The sequence below is a fragment of the Haliotis rubra genome, unplaced genomic scaffold, assembly GCF_003918875.1.
Source record: "Haliotis rubra isolate DU_JTF1 unplaced genomic scaffold, ASM391887v1 Scf522, whole genome shotgun sequence".
NCBI lineage: Eukaryota > Metazoa > Mollusca > Gastropoda > Lepetellida > Haliotidae > Haliotis > Haliotis rubra.
Genome location: NW_025767216.1, coordinates 665,242 through 684,210, shown reverse-complemented (window position 1 = coordinate 684,210; position 18,969 = coordinate 665,242).

Sequence of the window (18,969 nt, the reverse complement as noted above, 5' to 3'; positions counted from 1 at the left end):
ATCTGACCGAGAATAGATGATATTCGTCCACGATTTCTACGATATTCCACAAGCAGTAGCACTGACTTATTACCTGGACATATTCACGTCAATAATAACGCTGATGCGAAATTCCTGTGGAATGTCCATATATCACTGGTGTATTTGTAAACGAAGTAATGCCTATCCAAAGTAGAGAAGACAATTACTGCAGTCTAGCTAGTCTCGTTCCCGATGGATATTTCATAACGTGTAATAAAGGTCTTAAATAAGGTATTTATGGAGGATCCTGGCACAGGTAAAACACAGCATACGATTTCGACAGTGCAAATAAAACCAACACATCGGTGCCAGTTCAATTTTTTATTACAATGCGAAGCTTAAAGGCACTAACTTTTAATGCACAGATCATTCCACAAAAGAACACGAATCATGTGCAAATATTTGAACAAAGATGAGATATACCTAACAATAACTACTAAGGGCATGATGGTTCTCGGCATCTATACTACCCATCAAAAGTTTAGACTTGCAGTGTAAAATGTAGCCACTTACTTCAGTCAACTGTTCTCAACTAGATTTTGCAAGATATTCAATACTGTTTAAAGGTACTGTTTACATGAACTGATGTATTGCAAAACAAATTTGTAACGTTGTAAAGATTATTGTCATGAGTTCAATAAATGATGAAACTCAGTGAAAATGGTGAAATCTTTTAACATATCTTTACGCCAAAATGCAGCTGTTCACATGCATGATATTTGCACAAGTCATGCTTTTCAGAAATGAGATGCATGATCCTCATACAATTCATCTGCATAAAGTTTGCAGTTGGTTCCTCCAAGTTAGAATTCATCTTTGATGTAACCATATATATGTACATAACATATAGTGAGTGCTCTAAGTGAGTCTAAACTTTCGAGGGTAGTATAGTTGTCCACAGTTATAATTAGCAGAACCATGAACCCACGTCCATCGTTGTACATATCACACTGAGCAAGCATCCTACGATGCATGTAATTTTCAAGTTTCATGTCATTCATAGCTTTCCTCCACATGAAGCGGAGCGTGATGGTTAAAGCGTCAAATCATGACGAGAAGTCGATTCCCACCCAGTGATACTACTGGAATATTGCTAAAAGCGATGTATAATCATCCCTGACTCACTCCACATAAAGTTGACAAGACTTAATACATACAAATGAAACAGTGTTGCCAAAGCTGTGTGAAGCCAAACTCACTATCTACAAATAGTGTAAATAACCAGTAGGATAATAACCCTAGCAAATCGAACAGCAAGTTTGTGTTGACAATGCCTGTACATATCCGTGGCCTTTGCGTAATAGCCGTGAAATGCTGAATACTTACATTCATTACATCCATGACGGAAAAAATAAGATCGGTGTAAGAATGTACGTTTAAACTAATTAGACAAAGATTGCCAAAGCATTGTTTGTTGTTTTTACGCCGCATTCAGAAATAGCCAAGCCATGGGGCGGCGGTCCGTAAATAATCGAGCCTGGACCAGACAATCCAGTGATCAACAGCATGAGCATCTATCTACGCAATTGGGAACCGATGACATGTGTCAACCAAGTCAACGAGTCTGACTACTCAACCCCGTTAGTCGCCTCTTATAACAAGCATGGGTTGCTGAAGATCAATTGTATTCCGGATCTTCACATTTAAGAAAATATAGCATAGGTATACGACTACATATTTGAGTTATAGGCGAGGATTGCTTAAGGCCAGATATTCAAATATACTGAATCCGGACATAAATTTGAACATCAAATAATTTTTTAATTATTTTTACATGACATTTTGACATGGTAATACACGGTAAAACCTACTAAATCCAAGGACAAGACACATAAAACGAACGTTTGATAACGGAAAGAAAACCGCGGTATTGACATTTTATTTCGGAGGTACTTATAAACAAAGTAGCTACTATTCTCAAGATGAATATTTAAAACATGTATGTACATCACGAAGATGTCTGTCTGTCAATCTGTATTGATCTCTATATGTCGTCTGTTCTTAATGACATCTGACAATGTGTTAATCATCAGAACGAAGTCTTATTGGTCAATGCAATCTTTTCGAACCATGTTTTTACATCAACTGGGGTACATGTGTTGTTGACGATTCGGCATGATAGAGGGCCTCTTTTGTCATAAAATGCCATTCCATTGATTGGGTAAACCAGTATTTCGACAACGTAGTACTTCATACTGTGCTGAGCTCCTGTGGTACTTGCTTGTCTCTTTTCGGGAGGGACAAGAGTGCATCTCACCTTCATCATGTCCCAGTTAGCAGTGCCACCTTCAAAATCACACACCATGCTCTCGTCACGCGCTACTTCTTTTAGGTAGCCTCTGAACGCATTTTCATCCTCAAGAGGCACTCCTTGGACAAGCAGATCTTTTGATTTGTATTTACCTCTGATTTTATCTTTTTCCCCTATTCCAAGCAGGAAGGATCCACCTCGCGAGTTTTTGGTAAAAGCACTGACATACTCCTTCAGTCGAAAGTCGTCCCATGTCGTTCTTGCTCTATTATAGTCCGATAATTCCTTCCAGGTAACTTTGAGGTTATCTTCCATGAAGCCTTTTAGCTGTAAATCACGTTTCTCTTGCAACTGAGGAATGGTTTCAAAATCACCATTGAACCTGAAATCAAGTTCTTCACGAGGACTGGCACTGGAACCGTTTCCTTTTGTGACAACCAACCGTTCTCTATTCTCTAGTTACATTGGATGTTATGGCACCGTCTGTTTTGGTTGGTATGTCGCGGTCCTTTGCAAGGGAACACGCTCTATTCTCTAGTTACATTGGATGTTATGGCACCGTCTGTTTTGGTTGGTATGTCGCGGTCCTTTGAAAGGAAACACGCTCTATTCTCTAGTTACATTGAATGTCTTTCGTGATGACAATTTCGGATTATGGTGCTTGGCTTACTTGAAATGGGAAACGTTTATGTCGGAAAAGGTTTGTCAATTGTTATTTTTAAATGCTAAGACGGAAGCTTATTTGTTAGGGTCCATTGTTCCGATGTCATTTACAAGCAGATTGTATGCCAGGAAATACTATTGTCTCGAACACCCTCACGAGGATGTCTGTGCATCAATATTTCAGTGTGGCCGTTACACAATATAGATCCGATATATCAGGGACGAATATAAAACATTCATATTCACACAGCGAAGCGTATTCATTACCGGAATCGGGTTACATGTTCTGCTTGCTTTTCTGATCAATCACCGTCTTGTGTGTTTGCAATCTTCCCGGGGGGTGTCTGGAGCAGGCCATCCCCTGCTCCAAGGCGTCAGCCTCGATCTACGACAATGCCATACTGTGACATGTGTCAACCAAGTAAGGAGCCTGACCACCCGATCCCGTCAGCTGCTCTTACGACAGTCATGGGTTGAGTGATTTCAATTCTAACCTGGACTAAAGACATAATTTATTCATAAGGCCCTGAATACAAAATACAGATCTGACCGAGAATAGATGATATTCGTCCACGATTTCTACGATATTCCACAAGCAGTAGCACTGACTTATTACCTGGACATATTCACGTCAATAATAACGCTGATGCGAAATTCCTGTGGAATGTCCATATATCACTGGTGTATTTGTAAACGAAGTAATGCCTATCCAAAGTAGAGAAGACAATTACTGCAGTCTAGCTAGTCTCGTTCCCGATGGATATTTCATAACGTGTAATAAAGGTCTTAAATAAGGTATTTATGGAGGATCCTGGCACGGGTAAAACACAGTATACGATTTCGACAGTGCAAATAAAAACCAACACATCGGTGCCAGTTCAATTTTTTTTATTACAATGCGAAGCTTAAGGCACTAACTTTTAATGCACAGATCATTCCACAACAGAGAAACACGAATCATGTGCAAATATTTGAACAAAGATGAGATATACCTAACAATAACTACTAAGGGGCATGATGGTTCTCGGCATCTATACTACCCATCAAAAGTTTAGACTTGCAGTGTAAATGTAGCCACTTACTTCAGTCAACTGTTCTCAACTAGATTTTGCAAGATATTCAATACTGTTTAAAGGTACTGTTTACACATGAACTGATGTATTGCAAAACAAATTTGTAACGTTGTAAAGATTATTGTCATGAGTTCAATAAATGATGAAACTCAGTGAAAATGGTGAAATCTTTAACATATCTTTACGCCAAAATGCAGCTGTTCACATGCATGATATTTGCACAAGTCATGCTTTTCAGAAATGAGATGCATGATCCTCATGCAATTCATCTGCATAAAGTTTGCAGTTGGTTCCTCCAAGTTAGAAATTCATCTTTGATGTAACCATATATATGTACATAACATATAGTGAGTGCTCTAAGTGAGTCTAAACTTTCGAGGGGTAGTATAGTTGTCCACAGTTATAATTAGCAGAACCATGAACCCACGTCCATCGTTGTACATATCACACTGAGCAAGCATCCTACGATGCATGTAATTTTCAAGTTTCATGTCATTCATAGCTTTCCTCCACATGAAGCGGAGCGGTGATGGTTAAAGCGTCAAATCATGACGCAGAAGTCGATTCCCCGCAGTGATACTACTGGAATATTGCTAAAAGCGATGTATAATCATCCTGACTCACTCCACATAAAGTTGACAAGACTTAATACATATACAAATGAAACAGTGTTGCCAAAGCTGTGTGAAGCCAAACTCACTATCTACAAATAGTGTAAATAACCAGTAGGATAATAACCCTAGCAAATCGAACAGCAAGTTTGTGTTGACAATGCCTGTACATATCCGTGGCCTTTGCGTAATAGTGGTGAAATGCTGAATACTTACATTCATTACATCCATGACGGAAAAAATAAGATCGGTGTAAGAATGTACGTTTAAACTAATTAGACAAAGATTGCCAAAGCATTGTTTGTTGTTTTACGCCGCATTCAGAAATAGCCAAGCCATAGGGCGGCGGTCCGTAAATAATCGAGCCTGGACCAGACAATCCAGTGATCAACAGCATGAGCATCTATCTACGCAATTGGGAACCGATGACATGTGTCAACCAAGTCAACGAGTCTGACTACCCAACCCCGTTAGTCGCCTCTTATAACAAGCATGGGTTGCTGAAGATCAATTGTATTCCGGATCTTCACATTTAAGAAAATATAGCATAGGTATACGACTACATATTTGAGTTATAGGCGAGGATTGCCAAGGCCAGATATTCAAATATACTGAATCCGGACATAAATTTGAACATCAAATAATTTTTTAATTATTTTTACATGACATTTTGACATGGTAATACACGGTAAAACCTACTAAATCCAAGGACAAGACACATAAAACGAACGTTTGATAACGGAAAGAAAACCGCGGTATTGACATTTTATTTCGGAGGTACTTATAAACAAGTAGCTACTATTCTCAAGATGAATATTTAAAACATGTATGTACATCACGAAGATGTCTGTCTGTCAATCTGTATTGATCTCTATATGTCGTCTGTTCTTAATGACATCTGACAATGTGTTAATCATCAGAACGAAGTCTTATTGGTCAATGCAATCTTTTCGAACCATGTTTTTACATCAACTGGGGTACATGTGTTGTTGACGATTCGGCATGATAGAGGGCCTCTTTTGTCATAAAATGCCATTCCATTGATTGGGTAAACCAGTATTTCGACAACGTAGTACTTCATACTGTGCTGAGCTCCTGTGGTACTTGCTTGTCTCTTTTCGAGGGACAAGAGTGCATCTCACCTTCATCATGTCCCAGTTAGCAGTGCCACCTTCAAAATCACACACCATGCTCTCGTCACGCGCTACTTCTTTTAGGTAGCCTCTGAACGCATTTTCATCCTCAAGAGGCACTCCTTGGACAAGCAGATCTTTTGATTTGTATTTACCTCTGATTTTATCTTTTTCCCCTATTCCAAGCAGGAAGGATCCACCTCGCGAGTTTTTGGTAAAAGCACTGACATACTCCTTCAGTCGAAAGTCGTCCCATGTCGTTCTTGCTCTATTATAGTCCGATAATTCCTTCCAGGTAACTTTGAGGTTATCTTCCATGAAGCCTTTTAGCTGTAAATCACGTTTCTCTTGCAACTGAGGAATGGTTTCAAAATCACCATTGAACCTGAAATCAAGTTCTTCACGAGGACTGGCACTGGAACCGTTTCCTTTTTTGACAACCAACCGTTCTCTATTCTCTAGTTACATTGGATGTTATGGCACCGTCTGTTTTGGTTGGTATGTCGCGGTCCTTTGCAAGGGAACACGCTCTATTCTCTAGTTACATTGATGTTATGGCACCGTCTGTTTTATTGGTATGTCGCGGTCCTTTGAAAGGAAACACGCTCTATTCTCTAGTTACATTGAATGTCTTTCGTGATGACAATTTCGGATTATGGTGCTTGGCTTACTTGAAATGGGAAACGTTTATGTCGGAAAAGGTTTGTCAATTGTTATTTTTAAATGCTAAGACGGAAGCTTATTTGTTGGGGTCCATTGTTCCGATGTCATTTACAAGCAGATTGTATGCCAGGAAATACTATTGTCTCGAACACCCTCACGAGGATCTCTGTGCATCAATATTTCAGTGTGGCCGTTACACAATATAGATCCGATATATCAGGGACCATCAGCCTGACCACCCGATCCCGTCAGCTGCTCTTACGACAGTCATGGGTTGAGTGATTTCAATTCTAACCTGGACTAAAGACATAATTTATTCATAAGGCCCTGAATACAAAATACAGATCTGACCGAGAATAGATGATATTCGTCCACGATTTCTACGATATTCCACAAGCAGTAGCACTGACTTATTACCTGGACATATTCACGTCAATAATAACGCTGATGCGAAATTCCTGTGGAATGTCCATATATCACTGGTGTATTTGTAAACGAAGTAATGCCTATCCAAAGTAGAGAAGACAATTACTGCAGTCTAGCTAGTCTCGTTCCCGATGGATATTTCATAACGTGTAATAAAGGTCTTAAATAAGGTATTTATGGAGGATCCTGGCACGGGTAAAACACAGTATACGATTTCGACAGTGCAAATAAAAACCAACACATCGGTGCCAGTTCAATTTTTTTTATTACAATGCGAAGCTTAAGGCACTAACTTTTAATGCACAGATCATTCCACAACAGAGAAACACGAATCATGTGCAAATATTTGAACAAAGATGAGATATACCTAACAATAACTACTAAGGGGCATGATGGTTCTCGGCATCTAGTTGTCCACAGTTATAATTAGCAGAACCATGAACCCACGTCCATCGTTGTACATATCACACTGTGCAAGCATCCTACGATGCATGTAATTTTCAAGTTTCATGTCATTCATAGCTTTCCTCCACATGAAGCGGAGCGGTGATGGTTAAAGCGTCAAATCATGACGCAGAAGTCGATTCCCCGCAGTGATACTACTGGAATATTGCTAAAAGCGATGTATAATCATCCTGACTCACTCCACATAAAGTTGACAAGACTTAATACATATACAAATGAAACAGTGTTGCCAAAGCTGTGTGAAGCCAAACTCACTATCTACAAATAGTGTAAATAACCAGTAGGATAATAACCCTAGCAAATCGAACAGCAAGTTTGTGTTGACAATGCCTGTACATATCCGTGGCCTTTGCGTAATAGTGGTGAAATGCTGAATACTGACATTCATTACATCCATGACGAAAAAAATAAGATCGGTGTAAGAATGTACGTTTAAACTAATTAGACAACGAGTCTGACTACCCAACCCCGTTAGTCGCCTCTTATAACAAGCATGGGTTGCTGAAGATCAATTGTATTCCGGATCTTCACATTTAAGAAAATATAGCATAGGTATACGACTACATATTTGAGTTATAGGCGAGGATTGCCAAGGCCAGATATTCAAATATACTGAATCCGGACATAAATTTGAACATCAAATAATTTTTTAATTATTTTTACGTGACATTTTGACATGGTAATACACGGTAAAACCTACTAAATCCAAGGACAAGACACATAAAACGAACGTTTGATAACGGAAAGAAAACCGCGGTATTGACATTTTATTTCGAGGTACTTATAAACAAGTAGCTACTATTCTCAAGATGAATATTTAAAACATGTATGTACATCACGAAGATGTCTGTCTGTCAATCTGTATTGATCTCTATATGTCGTCTGTTCTTAATGACATCTGACAATGTGTTAATCATCAGAACGAAGTCTTATTCGTCAATGCAATCTTTTCGAACCATGTTTTTACATCAACTGGGGTACATGTGTTGTTGACGATTCGGCATGATAGAGGGCCTCTTTTGTCATAAAATGCCATTCCATTGATTGGGTAAACCAGTATTTCGACAACGTAGTACTTCATACTGTGCTGAGCTCCTGTGGTACTTGCTTGTCTCTTTTCGGGAGGGACAAGAGTGCATCTCACCTTCATCATGTCCCAGTTAGCAGTGCCACCTTCAAAATCACACACCATGCTCTCGTTACGCGCTACTTCTTTTAGGTAGCCTCTGAACGCATTTTCATCCTCAAGAGGCACTCCTTGGACAAGCAGATCTTTTGATTTGTATTTACCTCTGATTTTATCTTTTTCCCCTATTCCAAGCAGGAAGGATCCACCTCGCGAGTTTTTGGTAAAAGCACTGACATACTCCTTCAGTCGAAAGTCGTCCCATGTCGTTCTTGCTCTATTATAGTCCGATAATTCCTTCCAGGTAACTGTGAGGTTATCTTCCATGAAGGCTTTTAGCTGTAAATCACGTTTCTCTTGCAACTGAGGAATGGTTTCAAAATCACCATTGAACCTGAAATCAAGTTCTTCACGAGGACTGGCACTGGAACCGTTTCCTTTTTTGACAACAAACCGTTTAACCGTGGTTGGTAAAGGGTTTACAATTCCCCAGTCTAGACATATTTTGGTGTTGAAATCCGCTGTTGAAAATTCTGTGCCTTTAACGACATAAATACTGATGACATCATGGAACTTAATGCATCCAGGGGCTTCGCTTAGCCTTTCTTTTTTTATTATACACGCTTGCAAACATTCTTCCGTCTTCTATCATTCTGTACAGGGTTTCATCTGCAAACTCGTCGAAAGCACCAACATAATTTTCATTTGGAATTAAACCTACAATTTGAACAAGTAAGTAACCACCATTAGAATTTCTTAGAGCTGAGACATATTTTGTGAGTTCTGTTAGTTTCAAACTCCGTTTTTCACGTTTCTCCTGTTTCTCAATTTTCCCTTTGTTATTTAATTTCTTGTCGATGCCATACAGATAGTGAACATGAATTCCCATGAACTGGATGTTCGGGCTGGTCGCCATTGTACCTCTGAATGACTCAACAGCTTCATTGCATCTGTCAATGTGCCTAGAACAGACAGAAAAGCAGTGACCAGATCTCTCACGACAAATTTCACTCATTATATTCATGGGTACTTTGGACTTGGAATTTCCGTTGATTCACTTGCTTACACCATTCAAGATGCCAGACACCATTTCTGTCGGCGCTTGTCACATCAATGGGTTTGCTGACAGTCGAATAACTATGAAGGAGTGGGTGAGTTTAGTTGCACGCAGTTTTAACAATATTCAAGCAATGTCATGGCGGAGGACACCAGAAATGAGTTTTACACATTGTAACCATGTGAGGAATCAAACCCGGGTCTTCGGTGCCTCAAGAGAACGCTTTAACCACTAGGCTACCTACCGTTCCCGCGACGAAGGAAAAGATTCACTTGTACAAAACTGTGATCATGAACATGCATATATATTCTGCTTTGACTGTTGGATAGATTACGTCCATATTGAATTAACTCGCACAACAGTAATACTGTTTCATGATATAACACTGCGTCAATATTGGCACGATGAGTCAGGTTTTACATTTGTAAGTAGTGGGTTCATTGAAAACACCATTGCTGCATCAACCGAACGTTAATGTAATCATGATGAGTATGATGGTAACAGTTTATTGTTTGGAGTTTCTAACGAGTTGATCAGCAAGTTACAAAAGTTTCAGAACATTGCTGGCCGTATTATAACAAGAAGCCAACCATTTTGTCACACATCACCCATTCTCCAATCTGTCCACTGGCTTCATATTCCTGAACGTATCAAATTCAAAATACTGACACTCACTTATCAGGCAATTCTGTACCTTATATGTCATCCGTATTGTATTCTTAAGAGGCGTCACCACTTTACCGTCACCACGTCCATATCAGCTCAAGTGTATAAACACTTCCTCGTACTTGTAAATATGCCTCTGTGCGTAACACTTCGATGTTAGAGCCAACACCTAAACGTCACTTCCAATTTCAATTTAGATGGCGTTCATCCATCTTACCCTTATTTATAGGCTGTTTGGGTCAAAATGATACCGATAAATCCTATTCGGTTTATGATCAAACATTAATTTCAACGCCGAATCTAATGAAAACGTCATACCAACTCTGGAAACACGTTTCATAACGTTTGTCCCCCAAACACGCGAGTGTTAAAGTCCACACCTCAACGCCACTTCTAATTTCGATAGAGACAGCCTTCATCCATCGTACACTCATCTGCCCGTTGATTGTCTGGGGGCGGTGGGGTAGCCTAGTGGTTAAGGCGTTCGCTCGTCACGCCGAAGACCCGGGTTCGATTCCGCACATGGGTACAATGTGTTAAGCCCATTTCTGGTGTCCCCCGCCGTGATATTGCTGGAAAATTGCTAAAAGCGGCGTAAAACCAAACTCACTCACTCATGTTGATTGTCTGATGCTTATAAGTGATGACTGTTGCATCTTAACCATTAATTATTGCGTGAGGTTTCTATACAATAGTCTACTACATTTGCAAAATCACCGAGCTCCATTTGAGGCCCTGGATCTTATGACAATCACTGAGATATCGTCAACCCATCCTAGCTCGAATACCCGTGAAGATCCGGATTAGAATTGGTCTTCAGCAACCCTCGCTTGTCGCCAGAGACTACTAACGGGATCGGGTGGTCAATCTCGCTGACTTGTTTGACACATGTCATTGTAACCCAATTGCGTGGACCAGTGCTGATCCTGTTGATCACTGGATTGTCTGCCATGATTATTTACATTGGATCATTGGTGGTAGACAACAAACAATCAAACAAGACAAAACCCAACCCGAAACTATCCACGAATCAGTCATCTTGAAGTGTTTCGTTGTATGTAAATCAACACATACTTACTGTTTACAAGCTGAATGGATGTCCCTTTCAGTCCTTTCAAGTTTTTCTCCACAATGTGTACACACGACCAAAGAATTCATTCCTCTGCAAGTAAGATTTGGAAACCAATTACCATATGCATTGTAGATCCGTTTGTGTCTTTAACGGACACAATTGCTTACATACATAGGGATCATACTGATAATGCTGATATGTGATGCGGTGTCTTATTTCAGAAAATCGCTCGCTGTTAATCTTATTGAACATGGTTGCATGTAAGCTTTTCAATTGATCCCCAGTTATCTTATGAAACTGTTGAACAATGATGGCGTGTTATATACTCCTCCTAAATCTGAACACCTCAGCGTTGGTCTAATGTGCTTTGCTAAGTGTATAGTCTTGAATATTTGTTTCTCTTTAAAATGCTATCTTGAGGTCCCAGGAGAGACCATCCCCTCAGTAGGAGATGAGTTAATTTGAAACTACGAGTAATATGGTACTAAAGTGTAATTTCTTACCGAGTTGTATTCGTCTGCAAGAAAGACTGGTCTGCTAATATATTGAACATGCGAATGTGATTCATTCCTCAAGTACGTACTGACAATATTTATAATCCCTATAATTTATGCGTTAAATATATATCTCACTGTGAATTGTATTGGTGCACTTACAGCCTCGATACGTTCAGCAACGCAATAGGTCTCAAGACAGCTTCATTACCCGCCACTTACATACACACACAAGCATATTGCTTACACTGATAACACGTGGTTCGTTTGTTTGTTTGTTTGCTTTTGTTGTTATAGCGCGGCACTAAGCAATATTCTAGCAATACCCGGTTTGTAAATAATCGAGTCTTGACCAGACGATCCGGTGTAAAACAACATGAGCGTTGATGTACGACAATTTATGGGTTATGATGACATGTGTCAACCAAGTCAGCGAGATTGACAACCCGATCCCGTTAGTCGCCTCTTACGACAAGCATGGGTTGCTGAAGACCAATTCTAATCCGGATCTTCACGACTGTTTTTTTTTGCAAGACACAAGAATCAAAGCTGTGTCTATAAATTTAACTCGCTCATTTATTGGTTTAGTCAAACATTGCTGATTATCGTTATGTTTTACAGATTATGGATAATATGCAGCAGAGAGGGTTCGGGTGATCCTGGCACAGTCAGGCTGGTAAGGCTCAGGGCCCTCGCCCCCTCTACATGCAGCACAGACAGCGAATGGGACTTCTCCCAGGAAATGCTGCCTAGTCGAACGCACCAAGAACTTTCCGGAGAATATGAAGGCTCCCAAACACTGTAGCCTTCTGCATTACCCAGAGTGTCAGAAGGGCTGTGCTCCCGGTGGAGAACCCGGGGACTCTCCTGATCTGCGCCAAGAGATCGAGAGGTACCAAACCAAGGGCACCGAGAACAATGGGGAGCCTGACGACAGTGTTCTTGGGATGCAAGTTAGACATTTCAAAGGTGAGGTCCGCATATTTATCATGCTTTTCCTGAATCTTGTCAATCACATTGGTGTCAAAAGGGACAGAAAATTCAATGAAATATATAAATTTATTGGCTTTATCAAAAAGGACAAGATCAGGTTTGTTGACAGGAATTCTCCTCAGGCTGTATATGGGCCTATTCCAGAGAAGTTTGAAAGCATCATTTTCCATGACGCCCTGGACATGTTCAGGGTCGTACCATGGATGGACCTCGAAATCAAAGCCACAGGCATGTCGGAGACGGTAGTAAAAGCAACGAGCCATGCCATCATGTCGTTTAAGATATGCTGTTTGTGCCAAGGTAGGGCATTCACTGACAAGGTGTCGGGCAGTCTCTGTGAATTCATTGCAAATCGACATTTCATGTAAATATTCTCTTTAAGAATCACATTTAGGCGATTGCGAGTGAGAAGTGACTGGTCCTGAGCAGCAAAAAGGAAGCCCTCAGTTTCACATTTAAGACCAGCCGACTTCATCCAGGCGAAGGAGTCGGTGGGATTGCTATTCTGTTCAACACACTGCATGTACACACGATGCAATCGCTTCTCAGAAAGCTTCTCCACAAAAGACCGACCCTGGGCAGACTTGGTGAAGGACTTCACCTGGTTTACTCCCATCGCTGTACCGTCCAGCAGTACATCGCCATCAACAAAATCAACCTCAAATCTCAGATTCTGTCCAACAACCTTGGCACGCTTAAAATAGCTGTGGAATTCCTTGCTTTCATCATGAGTCTTCACACGCATCACCAGAGGATCATCTGATAAATAAATATGTGCAAAAGTACACAATAAAATTATATCTTGAAGAGCCTCAACATTAATCAAACCCCGACCTCCAGAATTGATTGGCGGTTAAGAGAGGAACGAGGGTGGTGGGCTCTGTTATCAGACATGATCCTTCTGGTCAGACGGTCAAGACTCTGGATGTTTTGTTTTGTCCAATCAACTACTCCAAAGGAATAAGAAAGGACTGGCACAGCAAAAGTATTTGTGGCTTTGACCTTGTTTTGAGCATTTAGCTCTGAGCTCCAGATTTTCTTTAAGCGAGATTTCTACTCGGCCCGAAGTTTTTCTTGAATCTGGGCATTCTGGAGCTTGTCTCGAACTTGCATTCCAAGATAGGTGTAGGCCTGATCTTCCACAAGATGCTCAATAACTCCTCCCCCTTGAAACTTGACCGATCCGTCATTAGTTAGCTTGCCATGATTCACATGAAGAGTATTGCATTTGTCGAGTCCAAATGTCATGCCAATATCACTAGAAAAGGACTCGACAAGGAGAACCTGCTCTTTCAAATTGGAATCTCCTTTGGCAAGGAGCTCGATGTCATTCCATGTAAAGGAGATGAGTAAGCGGTGTTGGGGATCTGTGCTGAGGAGGTCGGGGACGGTAACCCTCCTCTTTATTGAGCAGAAAGCTTAAAGGATTTAAAGACAGACAAAAAAGCAGAGGACTAAAGGAATCCCCCTGAAATATTCCCATTCTGATTGGAATAGATTCCGAAGTCTGCACCTGCCCTTGCCAGTACATCTCAAGTTGAGTCGACAAGCAACTCATTAAAGACTTGAGTAAATCAAGAAGTCGCTCAGGGAGGTCAATACAATCAAGAGACTTCAGAATCCATTTGTTAGGAAAAGAGTCGTATGCTTTTTTTGTAGTCAATGCAGCACATGGAGCGGTTGCGCTGATATGCTTTAGCCTCTTCTAAAATCATGTTTTGTACAAGAAGTTGATCCTTGCACCCCCAACATCTCTTTCTCGCCCCCTTCTGCTCTCTGTAAATGATATCATTGGAAGAGCAGTAGGATGACACGAGGTTTGTCAAACACCCTGTGAATATTTTATAATGAATATTCAAACATGTGATAGGGCGGAAGTTTTTGGGATCAGTCACGTCTCCTTTCTTGGAGAGAAGTATTGTGCGACCTTTGCAGAACCATGGAGGAACATCACCTGTGTCCACAAGAGAATTGAAACAGTGAAGTAATGGTGTTTGGGCACAGGGGAACAGTTTCCAATACCGGTTTCGAATGCCATCAGGTCCTGGAGCTGTATTAGATTTGGACTTTTTGATGACACTTTTCAGGCAATCTGGTGAGATGTAACAGACAAACGACCTAGTTACTTTCTCATGCATTGCATGGTCATAATCACGGACCCATGGTGCCTCAAGGTTACAGTTGCCGGGTATAGACCACAACTGTTTCCAGAACCTTTCATTGGCATCCATGGAAGGCTGTTTATCATGCTCACCATCACCCTTTGTTTTGAGTTGCCTGTAGAAGTGTTTTTCATTATTTCTAAAAAGTTTATTTTGTTTGATGAATTCATTTTTCTTTTCCCATTTTTTCTTTCTTTCAGTCCAAACCTGTGCATCAGGAAGAGAAGAGAGGTTAACATCGACGTCAATCAGAAGTTTTGGGTCTGCTGCCACTTGAGCATTCTGTTCATGCAAAGGTTCCTGATGGGCACCAGTTGTGGGTTGAACTGGCTGACGGGGCATGAGATTTTTAATCCGCCGGAATTGATCTCGAAGATTTTGCTCCGTCAGGTAAGCATACATGGGCATGGCATTGTCCAAATGCAGCTTGAGTGACTTGCCATTGATACGTGGATTTTCAGGCCATCCTGTCGCTCTTGCACACTCAAGTAGTGTGGTTTTAGGGTGGTTTGACCAAGATATTCTTGGTCGGGTTCTGTGCCTTCCCCTGGGGCAAGTCCCATCTCCAGTGTGGTTGGCTTGACTACCGGAGGAAGGCTGACTGGGCTGCCGAGTTAAAAGATGGTTTGCTCCTTGTTCGTCGGTAACCCAGTGAAAAACCAGCTTCGGGGGGTCAGCCCTAACTGGGTGATGTACGTTTAGTTCAGGGAATATAATTCCCTTATCTAGGCCCACCACGGAGAGGCGACTCTGGGCAGACCGACTCTGGGCAGACTTGGTGAAGGACTTCACCTGGTTTACTCCCATCACTGTACCGTCCAGCAGTACATCGCTATCAGCAAAGTCAACCTCAAATTTCAGATTCTGTCCAACAACCTTGGCACGCTTAAAATAGCTGTGGAATTCCTTGCTTTCATCATGGGTCTTCACATGCATCACCAATTATTATTATTATTATGTTTTACAGATTAAAGATAGTATGCAGCAGAGAGGGTTCGGGTGATCCTGGCACTGTCAGGCTGGTAAGGCTCATCATCAGCTCAGGGCCCTTGCCCCCTCTACATGCAGCCCAGACAGCGAATGGGACTTCTCCCAGGAAATGCTCCCTAGTCGAACGCACCAAAAACTTTCCGGAGAATATGAAGGCTCCCCAACACTGCAGCCTTCTGCATTACCCAGAGTGTCAGAAGGGCTGTGCTCCCGGTGGAGAACCCAGACACTCTCCTGATCTGCGCCAAAAGATCAGGAGGTACCAAACCAAGGGCACCGAGAACAATGCGGAGCCTGACGACAGTGTACTTGGGATGCAAGTGAGACATTTGAAAGGCCAAGTCCGCATATTTATCATGCTTTCCCTTGATCTTGTCAATCACATTGGTGTCAAAAGGGACAGAAAATTCAATGATATATATAAATTCACTGGCTTTATCAAAAAAGGACAAAATCAGGTTTGTTGGCAGGAATTCTTCTGAGACTGTATATGGGCCTATTCCAGAGAAGTTTGAAAGCATCATTTTCCATGACGCCCTGGACATATTCAGGGTCGTACCATGGATGGACCTCGAAATCAAAGCCACAGGCATGTCGGAGACGGTAGTAAAAGCAACGAGCCATGCCATCATGTCGTTTAAGATATGCTGTATGTGCCAAGGAAGGGCATTCACTGACAAGGTGTTGGACAGTCTCTGTAAATTCATTGCAAAGCCGACATTTCATGTTAATATTCTCTTTGTTATAGTCCATTTGTACAGCGCTATTTCCAATCACAGTAAATGCTCAAAGCGCACAGAATTGAAAAACATAGTCACTTGAGATGAAACTAGTCATCTAGATCTGAAGAGATGAGTTTTGAGACTTCGTTTGAAGTCATGTAGATTTGAACAGTTTTTAAACATTCATGCAGTTAGGCAGTTCGTTCGTCTTTGCGGCAGCATCCTTGAAAGTTCTCGTCCCGTAGCTGGGCGTTCTCACAGGAGGGATCACGAGCAGTGACTTGATATTGACGACTACAGACTCTAACCCATACGCCGATATCAATCGAGGTATAATTTCAACTCCTGGGGTTTGCAATATAGAACAAGCTTTATGGATATTGGGTTTGACAAACACAACAAGGCATACAACCGCTGACGCATGAGAACAATCAATCAGCAACATAAACACTGGCTAAGAAGAAACCCCATACACTTTGCCTTTTATGTATACCTAGTAGCGTAAATGGGTATAGGTAGACGGCATTGTGCAATATCGATTGGCAGTGTGCCGAGACTTATTTCAATAGCGATTATATTACAGTGATAAGACCCTATTGTCCTATCAAAACCTGCAGCCAAGACATGCTCTAGTCGTGTATTGTTAAAATACTCTCCCAAAAAAGAAACGCATCATGAAAATAGCAATTGAATGTAGCAATGAATGAATACGTGATTCATTTTACAAAGGTTTTGGGGGCGGTGGGGTAGTCTAGTGGTTAAAGCGCTGGCTCGTCACGCCGAAGACCCGGGTTCGAATCCCAACATGGGTACAATGAGTGAAGCCCATTTCTTGTGTCCCCTGCCGTGATATTGCTGGAATATTGCTAAAAGCGGCGTAAAACCAAACTCAGTCAGGCAGTCAGGCGAAAGGTTTTGCTCTGTTAATGAGTCCTATGGTGTTTATGTTTTGAAACATTACAATAAAAAACGCACCATCCGTAAAATACCCGTATTTAACAGCATGATTTTCAATTTCGGCGTGTAGTGTCACAGAATACACAATTCACATGCAATGCACATGAAAGTTGGGGACCAGATAGTCTCAATGATGGGTATAAAAGGTTGATCGCTGTCTGTCGAGTTTTCACTGTATTTGAAATATTGTTGACGAACGCAAAATTCCACGTCTAAATGAAGCCATGGGCCGTCATATCGCCATTGGTTTGCTTGAAGCTGGCCAGTCTCAACGTGCAGTTGCCCGACGCATGAATGTTCACCAAAAGCACCATTTCACGACTCTGGGAGAGATATCACCGGCAGAATGCGGTAGCAGATGCCCCTCGTAGTGGGCGACCTCGAGCGATCACTGCGGCGCAGTATCGCTACATCCGGGTACATCACCTGCGTCATCGAAGAGCGACGACGACCAGTACCGCTCGACAAATACACGGATTGAGGAGGTTTTCTGCACAGACCGTCAGGAACAGGTTGAGGCTGGTTTACGTGCCATAAGACCTTATTTTGGCCCTGTACTTCGACAGCAACATCGTCGACATCGAGTTCAATGGTGCACCAACGTCTGAGGCCTGGAACCTACCGAATTGGCGCAGAATCTGGTTCAGTGATGCATCCCGATTTCTATTGGAACGACGCAATGGAAGAATGCGGGTGTACAGACGTCGCCGTGAACGTTTCGCCGACGCTTGCGTTCCCCAGGTGGACAGCTTCGGCCGGGGAAGTGTTATGATGTGGGGAGCGATCACCTGCCGTAGGAGAAGTGATTTGGTGATGATCCAGGGCAACCTGACAGCTCAACGGTACTGTGACGAAATCATACGCCCACACCTCCTTCCAACCATTGATCGCCAGAGGGAGTTGTTTCAACAGGACAATGCCAGGCCCACACAGTACGACGAACTAGAGACTTCCTCCAGAATCACAACATCAATGTGCTCCCCTGGCCCTCAAGATCACCGGACAACCCGATCGAAAATCTGTGGGATGCCCTGAACAGACGGGTTCGACGCCGTAAGCCTCAGCCCAAGACACTTAAGCAACTCGCACAGGCACTACAGGCAGAGTGGGCTGCGATTGGGCAACACGAGATTCTGAGACTTATTCGTTTGATGCCGAGGGGATGACTTGCAGTTCTGGATGCCCACGGTGGTCACACGAGGTATTGACTTCAGCGCCACCACACGTCTCCATGTGACACTGAAACTGACTTTCCTCGAGTTGGTGCCAAAGACGGATAAGTCTCCATTCCCAGTGTGGAATTCCGCTATATTTCATTGACTCATAAAGCCTACAAGACGTTTCAAAATAAACATAAAAATACAGTTGAAATTCCTATATGCGTTTCTTGTTTTGGATAGTATATTAGCCAACTCTTACACCGC